The sequence below is a fragment of the Pristis pectinata genome, chromosome 2 (genome assembly GCF_009764475.1).
Source record: "Pristis pectinata isolate sPriPec2 chromosome 2, sPriPec2.1.pri, whole genome shotgun sequence".
Classification (NCBI taxonomy): Eukaryota; Metazoa; Chordata; class Chondrichthyes; order Rhinopristiformes; family Pristidae; genus Pristis; species Pristis pectinata.
Window position 1 is genome coordinate 93,112,068 of NC_067406.1, and position 12,806 is coordinate 93,124,873.

The window sequence follows — 12,806 nt, forward strand, 5'->3', positions numbered from 1 at the left end:
TAAGATTAACTTCTCAGGTAGGAATGTCATCCACTCATACTGTCTTCAACCTCGAGCTAGTCCATTCTTGAAGTCAAAGACAGATAGAAGATACTTAAACTATACACACAAATTTCACTTGCTTCATGACCATACTAAACATCTGAACAATGGATTAAAAACCTAGTTAGATATGAACAATGAGATTTGGAAAATACAGATTGGCAAGTAATGTGCTATTGCTGGTTTTGCTGAAGCAACTCCCACTATAATGTATTAATTGAATACAGTATATGATAATAGTGCTTCAGTAAGCAATTCCCACTATCACCTGTAAACAGTCCTATTTATTTAAGTGCTTAAGCCTATTGGCTGTGCAGCATTAAGAGTTATTTTCAATGAAATCACTTTTCTGGCCATTCTCACTTTCCATGAACAAAGAACTCTGAATGAGAATTGCAAACAACAGTTATGAACATTGTTTTGAATTGATCAGATGGAGTGGCGCTGTAGAAGTGCAAAGGAACGTAAAAAAATTTCATCATTGTCACAGGTGTACAGGGGACTGCCTGAAATCAATGTGCACTCAGAAATGGGTATGGGGTAGATCATTGCTACTGCGGATCAAAAATGGGTTCCTCTGAGCCCTGTGAAAGTGAAAACTCAAAATATAGGCACACCAACCTTCAACTCCAACCCTCACCCGGTTGACAAGGAACACTATGATTTGCCTTTTAAAGAAGGAATGGCATGAGCCTGTAGGCAGATGTTAAGCTGAGTTGCTGTCCCTATAATACCATCAGGACTAGACATTTAAATAAGCCCTCTTCCTATGAGATAGACTGCCTTGCTATGCTTGATGACAGGTAGGTAGAGTAGGCAGTGGATGGGAGTTCATCTGAAGCATCTGCAAACTTACTGCAATCTTATCCTTGCCCACACTGTTCCTGACAGGTTGGGGGAAGAGTTTAAACAGATGAATTTCAAACTCCAGTATAACAGCTCTTTGCCTCATTAAAATAATAAATAAAATATTCCATCTGGCATGTGCATTAAGTCTGTCATCTACAATTGAGTCATCTGTCAATTTTCATCTTCAACATTGTGTAAGAGTTTATGGATCTGTTTTTCTCCTTTCTAATTGGATATTGAATATTTTTGTTACCTTTCATTATCCCCTAATTGTATCATGCAAAACCTTCCTCGCCAATTTCAACTTTCCACTTGGTCAGATTCCATCTAAATAAATTATCTGCATTTACATCTATTGAGACAGCTTTTCATTGCCCTGGCTACAGTGTATGAATAACATTTGTCAAATAACAATGGTCACAAAAACTCACAACAAATTCAGAAACGTATTTATAAACTTCATTCCAACAACTTTCCTGACTGTAATGTATCCTTTTGGTGGACTTTTGCTACTGCTGGAGTTCTGGTAAACTTTCTTGATACCAATAGTAATCATTACAGGAGACAGGAGTATTGAACAGGTGGGGGTGGACCAAAATAAACAGGAGAGTGTACACCAGGCAAAGGAGGAGGAAAAGTGGGCAGTAGGAAACGAGCAGAGCAGAAATAAAGAAAAATGAAGGGGAAGAGATGGAAAGAGAGAAATGGTATGAAGACTCAGTATAAAATTATCTTAGTTGGTATTGTGAAGAGAACCTGTTGACTGTTAACTTCCACAGTGGCCCTATGGGTCCTTTGCTTTATTATATAAAACTGTTGATTTTGTCTGTCCAGGGTTGCCATGGCTGAATTTAGGATGCAGAAGGTCACTGAAAAACTAATTATAAATGATGATTATAAGCACCGTTTTCCTTTGCATTTCACACCTAGAGTTGTGTTAAAAAAAGACAGCAGGTGTCCTTTAAAATGTTAAAGAGACGTGAGATATAATCAACAAAAACAGTGGTAATGATCCTTTGCTCACTGTGAGTCTGTGTCTTTTTTACTGAATGTCATCTTCCAAACAATTTACAGTGAACGTTCAATTTTCCTCCCCAAATTACATTTTAACTGTTATCAGATTGTATCAGGAAATGAAAGAAATATGTACATCTTTACAATCACTAGTGCAATATGAAATCCAAAAAGAGAAGTCCCTTTACAGTAACCATTAAAATGCTCTCAAGAGCAAATATTCACAAGATTCTTATGTGATGGAGGAGTAAATATGAAGATCATCAGGCCAAGGTGAATGTATATCTGGTTACCTACAAAAAGAATATTGTTTTATTTGATCAAGTAATCTCTGTGTTTTAATTTTCCTTGTTTGCACTGTCAACCTGATTACAACTTTCATTTTGAAGATTAATGTTTGCACATGATGTGTTGATTGAAGCAGCAGAGTTTCTGAATGCTAATTCCTTTCCAGCAGTAAATAGAAGTACAATAAATTCCTTTGCAACAAATAGTTCATAAAAACTTGCAATTTAGCTAAGACATGTTAAAATTATTATGTAGCATATCCCTGTTGTTAAAAATTACCACATACATACTTGTTATGGTATTTACAATGTTCAAATGGGTCAGACTGATGTTTCCCTTCAGAACTGCTGCCTGTTGGCCTTTCAGGGTACTACTCACTCACTCTGCTGCATGCACCCAGCTGAGGTCAAAGCTTGAGACCAGCTGGAGATTGAATTCCGGTGTGTCTGAGTCCAGTGACCGAGCATTCTGTGGAGAGAGTCTGAATGCCCTTTGCATCTGGCCCACAGCTTTACAGCAGGGAAACTGATAAAGGGAAACTAATAAGGTTTACTTTATTAAAAAGGCTTTAATTACTTGCTTTTATTTTGTATATTTTAATTAATTTGTTTTCTTTATTTTTTCATTTTAACTTCTTTTAATTATTTAATAATTTTTACACACCTCCATCGGGCCTACTCATCACCTGGAGCCTGTTCTGCCCCACAAGATGGTTCTTGGGTGTGAGGATCACCTTGTCTGACCCTCTGCATGGATGGGCATCATGGGCACAGTAGGTGGTGAGTTCAGAGACTGGGCTGGCTTCAGGACAAGTCTGGTCCAGTGTTGATAGCTCTCCTTTGTACACTTTCTTAGACACTTTCATTTCATTCACTGAAATTTCGAATGACTGATATGAAACTTCTACCAAAATAAATTTTCTTAAAAATCTAGATATCAAAATTAGCTTGATATAATTACTGCCAAATACATCAAGAGAGCAAGACCAGAGATACACATGGGGCTACGTGAACGAATTGCGTGTCTTTTCTCAACTTATTTGATTCTTAATAAAATTGCAAATAAATTGAAATTTTAAAGCATATAAATACCAAAGATTCTGTGCAGTAACTCAATGTTTGTGTGTGTGTGTGTGTGTGTGTATGTTATCAAAAATCTATTTGCTAGAAGCAAGTGAATACATACACACTTCCAGAGTATATTTTGGAACTTTCAGAGTCCACTGGGCACATGCTAATATTGTTCATTTTTCACAGAACCGGACTGAGCAGACAAGACCCATGGATGGTGAGAGAATTACAGACTAAACCAGGCCGTAACAGGAGGGTTATGGTAATGTTCAGATTTAGAGGCTACCTGACTTTACCTGGGCCGCTGACAAGGAATCCAAGGCATCTTTCTTCCAGGTACCTTTTTACTTACTGATTGCTCCACCCACCCTCCTCTCACGTGCTGTCGATGTCCTTAGGCCCTTTTTATTGTCTCCCCATTCGATGCTCCCCTCTCATTATAGTCAACATTATCCCTCCATTTTTTTACCTGATTGAACTCACAACAATCCTCTACCTATTTAAATCCTCCTATAATGGTGCCCCTGATACTTCCCCAATCATCTCCTTCCATGAATATCTTCCCAACTTACCCCTACTTGTTCCCTCCACCAGCTTGTGCCATTATCTTCTTATGTGGCGCCAATCTTCTCTATCAAGTGTCTTGGAGTATTTTGCTGCATTAAAAGCACTATAAGTTGTTGTTTTTGTTAAAAATAAACTGCTGAAAGAACTCTGTTGGTCAAACAGCATCTATGGAGGCAAAAGAGATGTGTTGAGTTTTGGGTTGAGACCCTGCATCATGATTGAGGGTGGGAGACAAAAGATAGCCAGTATATAGAAATGTGGGAGAGGGATGGGGCAGGAGTTGGTTGGTAATAGGTGGAACCAGATGAGAGGAAATGATGGGCAAATGGACCAAGGTGTGGGAGGGATGGGAAAGGTGAACAAAGGGAGAGAGAACTTGCCTGGACTAGTGGGAGTAGAAAAAGAACACAAGGGGTGTGGGTTACCTGAAATTGGAAAATTCAATGTTTATACCATTGTGCTGTAGGCTACCCAAGTGGAATATGAGGTGTTATTCTAATTTGTGTTTGGCCTCACTGTGGCAATGGAGAAGGCTGAGGACAGACTGGTCGGTGTGGGAATGGAAAGGGGAGTTCAAATGATATGCAACTAGAAGCTCAAGATGACCTGGAAAGGCTAATTAGGACCCTGGATGGTGGTGAGGGTTGTTCCCTCAACAACTTCTGTTTTGATTCCTCCATACACAAAGATGTAGCCATGGGCACCTACATGGTCCACAGCTAGGCTTGTCTTTTTGTTGGCCACATGGAACAGTCCTTGTTCCAAACCTACTCTGACACCCCTCCCAGTTCTTTCTCTGCTATATCAATGACCATATTGGTGCTGCTTTCTGAACTCATGCAGCAGTCATTAATTTTATCATCTTTGCCACCAATTTCCACCCTGCCCTCAAATTCACCAGGACTATCTCTGTCATCTTTCTTCCTTTCCTGGTTCTTCATGTCTCCATCTCAGAAGGTAAACTAGCCACTGATATTGACTATAAACCTGCTGACTCCCACAGCTACCTTGATTACACCTCCTCCCACCCTGCCTTCTGTAAGTTCACCATCACTTTATCTCAATTTCTCTGTCTCTGCCACATCTGTTCTCAAGATGAGGCCTACTGTCTAGAGCTTCTGGAATGTCCTCCTCCTTCTGGAAACGTGGCTTCCCCTCTGCCGCAGCTGATGGAGGAGTCGCTTGTATTTCCTCCCTTTCCCACATGTCAGCTGTCATCCTCCCGTCTCCCCGGACACAACAGGACCCCATAGTCCTCACCCCACTAGCCTCCACATCCAGCATATAAACCTTCACTATTCCTGCCAGCTGAAATGGGATCCACCAACAGTCACTATCTTCCCCTCTCCTCCCCTCCCCCCTTTCTGTTTTCCATAGAGATCTCTCTCTCCATGACTCCCTCCCCCATCCACTCTTCCACTTTTCCCTGCAACCGTAGGAGGTATAATATTTGTCTCTTCACCTTCTCCCTCACCAACAGCCCTTCCATGTGAGGCAGAGATTCACATGCACCTCCTCCAACCCTGTTTATTGCATTCAGTGCTCACAATACGTACTCCTCTAAATCGACAAGACCAAGCATAGACAGGTGACTTTTGTGGACCACCTGTGCTCTGTCCACAACAGCCACCTTGAGCTTCTGGCTGCATGTCATTTGAACTCCCCCTTCCATTCCCGCACCGACCTGTTTATACTCAGCCTTCTCCACTGCCACAGTGAGGCCAAATGCAAACCGGAAGAATAACACCTCGTATTCCTCTTGGGTAGCCTACAGCCTAATGGTGTGAACATTGAATTTTCCACTTTCGGGTAACCCGCACCCTCTGTGTTCCTTCCCCATTCCCACCAGTCCACCCAGGTTCTCTCTCCCCTTGTTCACCTTTTCCCCCACCTCGCCCAACTAGATCTATCTGCCCGTCATCCCCACCCCTCCCCCAATCTGGTTCCATCTACCACCTCCTGTCCCACCCCTCTCCCACACTTCTATATACTGGTCATCTTTCATCTTCCCCCCACCCCGAAGTCCTGACTCAGGGTCTCAACCTGAAATATCAACACATCCCTTTTGCCTCCACAGATGCAATTTGCCCCAATGGGTTCTTCCAGCAGTTCATCTTTTGCGCTAGCTTCCAGCAGCTGCAGTCTTTTGTGTCTGTTGTTGTTGTTGATGTTGATAGTTACTAACTCCTGGTACACGCAGATATCATTGGCAGAGATAGGGAGAGAACCTAAAGTTGCTTGGAGTCAATTCCAAAAAGCAGTAGTGAGAAGACTCTGGGTGAAAAACAAATTCTGATGTTAGTTATCTTCATAGTTTGCTTTACACGTGTCTCATTTTGCAGATCCATTTGTGTCAACATTGGATAAAAAGATAACATCCAACTTGAATCAAAAAGAACAGAAGATGCTGGAAATCTGAATTAAAAATAGCTTCTGAGTCTCTCCAGCATTTTTATTTAACAATTCCAACTTGAGGTATCTCTGTAAAATGACAACTTACATGCATATAGTACCTTTTATTGTGGTAAACCATGACAAGTTACTTAACAGCAACTGGTAACTGTAATATGGGTTTTTTTTATTATTATTTATTCGCTTTTTTACAACATGGATATTGCTAGCAAGGTCAGAAGTTATTGACCACCCATAATTACCCTTGAGAAGGTGGTGGTAAATCACATTTCTTTGACAGCTGCAGTCCTCCTGGATAAGATTGTGGGCAAAGAGTTGCAGGATTTAGACCTGGTGACAATGAAGAACCAGCAGCATATTTCCTAAACAAGGTGGTGTGTGATTTGAAGGGAAACCTGCAAGTGGTGATGCTCCAATATAAACTCAGTCAAATTGGTGAGGCAGGATTTCCCCCTCACAAAGCCTAACATACATAAATCCTGTCCCTTCGAATTTTCTCCAATGATTTCCCTATCACTGACCTATTGCTCAGCCGCCTGTGGTTACCTGGCTTATTCTTGCTGCCTTTCTTAAATGAAGGAACAATATTTCCATGAACCAAGTTTCCACGAACGCGGTAATATCAATATTTCCATGTGCTGCAGGAATACCTGAGGAACTCCTGCAGTGACCTCCTGTGTTCAGCATGACTGATCTCTGATAAACAGTCATTCTCCTTGGTGCAATGTATGACTCCAACCAGCAGAATGCTTTCCTCAGTGCTCATTGATTTCAGGCTGTCTGATGCTGCACTCAATTAAATGCTGCCTTGATGTCACTCCCACCTCACCTCTGGAATTCAGCTCTTTTGTCCATGGTCACCAAGGCTATGATGAGGTCTGGAGCCAAGTGGTCCTGGCAAAACCCAAAATGGGCATTGGTGAGCTGGTTATTGGTGAGTAAGTGCTTCTTGACAGCATTGGTGACATCACTTTATAGATGATTGACAGAAGACTGACTGGGCAGTAATTGGCCAGAGTGGATTTTTGAACAATGGTTGATGAATTACTTCTTTAAGTATCGTATCATGTGACCAACTGCTCTCAAGGCTGCAAAAAGTATTTTTAGAAGGTTCAAGAGATGCAACCTATGAAGTGCCCTTTAATAAGGACACCTTGTTTTGAGCTCCTTGTGTCTCATGTGCACAAGTCTGCATACTCTGCAAATGGACATTGTGGGATGTTTAGAATTCACATACTCCTCTGCAATGATTATCAAATAAAATACGACAAGAGGCACCTAAGGATTCAGTGGAGGAGTGAGTAAAATCTTGGTTAAAAATTTAGGTTTTAAGCAGTCTTAGAAAAGAGAGATGGAGAAGCAGACATGTTTGGAGTGTGACTCCCATAGCTTCAGGCATTTGAAGGGACAGCCACAAACTGCAAGAGATTGACAAAGAAAACACAAAAATTCTGCACTCCTGGTTGTGAATTTACAAGTTAATATCTTAAGGTTTACTCCTGAGAAAGCTTGGAAAGTTCCAGGATAGGTTTGCCAAAGATATGCTTGTGTGAATCAGTATTTTATTTGGGCAGACCCTCTCTGTACCATTTCCCAAAAAAAGTGCTGAATTTATCCTATTTGTATCTCACATAATTGAACCACTGACATTAAAAATGAATCTTCATTAAAGTACCTTTGCAACAGTATAATTTTTGCAGAAAACTATTGGTGTGCTTAAGAGGACTGGCATATTGGACAGAGTGTATGTACTTGGTGAAAACATAAGTAATTGGAAATGTCTATGCATGGATAACTAATTCTGCTGAGGCCGAGAGGATGGCAATTAGGTTGCTCTGGAATTTTGTCTTTCAATCTAACTTAGCAAATATGGGTTTATCTGAATACTCTCAAAGTTTGTCTGTTGGTCTTCAACCCACATGGGATATGAGCCTGCACTTATTAAAAACTGATCACTTATTCAGCATTTATAGCAATGTGAAATAAGTTTGTCAAATGATTTAGGAATAGAAGTCTCTCCATTCAGATTAATACATGCACTGTTTGTGCCAAATGGTGGAAGGTAAAGGGTCAACACGACCATCTGTTTGGCTCCACAAGAATCCTGTTTTGAGGGAAAGCTTCCAGCAGTTCTTGCTCATTGTGTATAATGGGCACACTTTGATTTCGTCCTACACTTAATAAATAAAGTTTAAAAGTAAAAAATAAACGCATGAACAATTTGGACTGTTCTGCAATACTTTTGATTCATGCTCTCCCCTTACAAATTGGAATGTCTTCTGGGATAATAGAAAACAGCAAGACAAATCAATCCTCACACTCTTGTCATGTCTATTGGAGACTGTTCAGTATGCTACATCAGACTCTCAGTCTCTCCAAAGTGGTGGCAAAACACTGTTCAAACTGAACTCCGTTTTCAAACTTATTGTAACTGATGAAATGATATTGAAAGAAAAATAAATAAGCCAAACAGAAGTACGATGTCCAACCACAATCAAAACAATAACAAATAAGCATTTGTAGCTTTCCTCTGTAAATTTTGAAATTAAGTCTGTGATTAAAAAGCTACCCTGGCTAGGTGAACTTTGACTCAAAGAGTCGGGGCAGAATGTTGTGTTTGTACTTTTGATACAGAAGCAGTTCCACTTCAAACTACTTTTTGTTTACAATGGGAGTACAACAAGGAAGGCAACAACAGAAATAACTAATTATAATAAACACAGCCTACCCAAGCAGAATTGGAATTAATTGAGCTCTGATTTTCCCAATGAGATGACCATTACAATTTTCAACCATTTAATTAATGATTGGAAAATAATGCACAGCGACACAATTTCCAATATGTACTTTCAGCATAGTATGGGTTACTGACAGGAATACAAGGTATTTATACAGTAACTTCTATATTGTAAATTATTCAGAGATATTTAAATACAATGTTTTATGTTAATCCATATTTGCTATATTATTTAAGTTAATTTGCTATAAGTTCCCCTATTTTCTTTTATGCTTGGCTAAATTCAACAACTAGATGATCAGGAAGCCAGGGATAGAGCCTTCTATGATATGTAATTCAGCTTAATTTATTTACAAATGATGGTTACAGTTAATGCAATGAATACTGCATCACTTCTTCCAAAATATTCTGGCCCTCGATCGTATGCTTGACAATAACCAATTTAAGTACACACCCTTAGTGTCACAGCATGTGGTTTGCTGACTCAATAAACATGCCAGAAGCACCTGTGCTAGCAAAAACAAAGCTCCTATGTGTAATAATTTCCTTACTTGGCAGCATATAAACCCTGCTTGCATGGAAAATTAATTGATAAACACCTTGGTCTGAAGCCGATCAGTTTTGCATTTCCCCCTCATTAAGCTAGCATTGAAGTAGTAGGTGGGCTGGGGGTGAGTGCATGGATGGCAGACAGAGATGAGTGAGGGAGAAACTGACCTGAGCTTTTCATACAATATCCAGATCCTCTTCAGTTATGAACGCCCAACCTACGTACAACCTGTACATAGGAATGAGCATTTGGGAGACCGGCGGGACGGATTTGCCAGCTGCTGCGGGGCTACAGACATCTTCTGCCACCTGGGAACTTGGTTCGCAGCTGCATTTCCAACTTACAAACTGTCCAGGTTACGAACAGTTTGCAAAAACGGAACCCTGTTGTAACCTGCAGAGGATCTGTTTTTGCACAAATAGTTACTGTATTGGCTTTTGCACTCAGATGAATGCAAAATTCAAAAATAGTTACTGTATTGGCTTTTGCACTCAGATGAATGCAAAATTCAAAAATGATTAGGAAAAAAAAGGTTTCAACATTAGGTGACATTTGATTTAACTTTAGGTTGGCAGCTCCAGTTTACGCAGAGGAAAGAGTCTCTCCTCAATCAACATTTCATAAACATCTTACAGAAGGGGGATTATCATTTGCTTGTGTAGAGGGCCCTTCACTAATATCTCTAATTATTTCTTCAACTTATTTCTAAGTGGCACAGAAATTGGTAGAAAAATGATATACACCCATTGTGTCCATCATTATAAAAGCTTATCTAAACCCTAATTTGCGATGAGGTAGGGATACCCTATGTTGCAAATTGACCTGATTTGTGTTGCTTTAGCATTCACCTCACAAAAAAAATAGCAATTTGCCCTCAATTTACCCATGACTTTGAAGAAAAAGCATAGGATTTATATTCTGAATGGCAGGACACTCAGGAGTGTAATGGAAGAGAGGGACCTAGGAGTACAAGTGCATAGTTCATTGAAAGTGGCGTCACAGGTAGACAGGGTGGTGAAAAAGCATGCTGGCCTTCATCAGTCAGGGCACTGAGTATAGGAATTGGGATATTATGTTGTTGTTGTATAAGTCGTTGGTGAGGCTGCACTTGGAGCACTGTGTACAGTTTTGGTCACCCTGTTACAGGAAAGATGTGGTTAAACTGGAAAGAGTGCAGAAATGATTTATGAGGATGTTGTCAGGTCTAGAGGTCCTGAGTTAAAGGGAGAGGTTGGCCAGGCTAGGTCTTTATCCCTTGGAACATAGGAGAATGAGGAGCGTCCTTATAGAAGCACTTAAAATTATGAGAGGCATAGGTAAGGTCAATGGTAACAGGGTAGGGGAGTCCAAAACTAGGGGGCATAGATTTAGGTTGAGGGGGGAAAGACTTAAATGGGACCAGAGGGGCAACTTTTTCACGCAGAGGGTGGTGAGTATATGGAACGAGCTGCCAGAGGAAGTGGTTGAGGCAGGGACAATAGTATCATTAAAGCACTTGTACGGGTTACATGGAGGGGTAGGGTTTAGAGGGATAGGGGCTGAATGCAGGAAATTGGGACAAATTGGGTGGGCACCATGGTTAGCATGGACTTGTTGGGCCGAAGGGCCTGTATCCGTGCTGTATAGTGCTATGACTCTAAATGGCTGGACATGTGCCATTAACCTTGTCACAGCTGGTAACTCCTGCTGTAACTTTCCTTCTAATTGGTATGTAGTATTGACATGCCACTTTGCATTCGAAACTCAGAAAAATAAAAATAATTTTTTTTGTCTCTCTTCTGCAGATAATCAACATTTCTGGAGGTTTACCAAATTTTATATTTTCTTTTTGTTTTCTTTTCTTACTTTTATTCTTTTTTCTCGCTGTCCATTCATTTAATTCACATTCCTGTCTTTTTTCTGTCTAATTTAATTCTAATTTAATTCTCCTTTAATATTAAAGGACATTGACCATTGGACCTGTTTTTCACAAGCTCCCTTGATGTGCCTTTTCAGTAATTAAATATGGCCCAGAATTTGCAATCTGAGATAAGGCACTCAAATTTGTCACTGTCCTCTGAGGGAAGACTGGATTTATCCTGCACATTTGGTTAATGGAAACTTGCACAGGGAAGTGGGCCTCATCTGTAGTGACAAGGCCTTGTACAACAAAAGGGGCTTCACAATCTAAATGCCATGATGTGGAATTTGGTGGGTGAGAAAGGTAGACAAGCTCTGCTCCCCAAACAGCTGGAAAAAACCTTTGACACTGTCCAAGATGTACTTGGCTTATCTGGTTGTAAATGGCTTTAAATGTTTCCGGTCACATTCAAAAATAATTACAACCTATTAAAACCACTCAAACTATTAAAAAGTTCCAAAATATACAAACATATTTTTTGAGAACAGGGACGGACCACTTTGTCCCTTGAGCCTGCACAACCTTTAATAAGACCATGAATGATCTCATTGCAATCTCAGCCCTGTGTTCCCATCTACTCATTTACCCATGGCCACCTTTCAGCCATTACATAGCTATCTACTTCTGCCTTGAAAGTATTAAGGGATCTGCTTCAACCATCCTTTAATAAAGAGTTCCAAAGACTTTCAAATCTCTAAGGGAGAAAAAAAGTCACATTGTTCCTGTCCAAAATGGGCAATCCCTTATTTTTAAACTGACTTTTATTTCTAGGTATATATAGATATTTAGATATTTATTAGTCACATGAACATCGAAACACACAGTGAAATGCATCTTTTTGTGTTACTGTGAACGTGCTGGGGGCAGCCTGCAAGTGTCGCCACTCTTCCAGCGCCAATATAGCATGCCCACAACTTCCTAACCCGTATGTTTTTGGAATGTGGGAGGAAACTGGAGCACCCAGAGGATACCCACGCAGATGCAGGGAGGACGTACAAACTCCTTACAGACAGCGGCGGAATTGAACCCGGGTCACTGGTGTTATAATAGCATTATGCTAACCGCTACACTACCGTGCCACAAGTGTAAACACTCTCCCCACATCCACCCTGCCCAGACCCTTCAGGGTGTTACAAGTTTCTCTCTTCACTCTCTAAATTCCAGAGGATACAAGCCTAGCCTGTCCAACCTTTCTCCATAAGAAAACCTGCCCATCCAGGTATTGCTAAACATTCTCTGGACTGCTTCTAATGCAGTACCTTTCTTAGATAGGGAGACTACTATTATACACAATACTCCAGATCCAGTCTCACTGATGCCCTTTATAACTGAAGTATAACCACCCTACTTTTGTATTCAATTCCCCCTGCAGTAAAT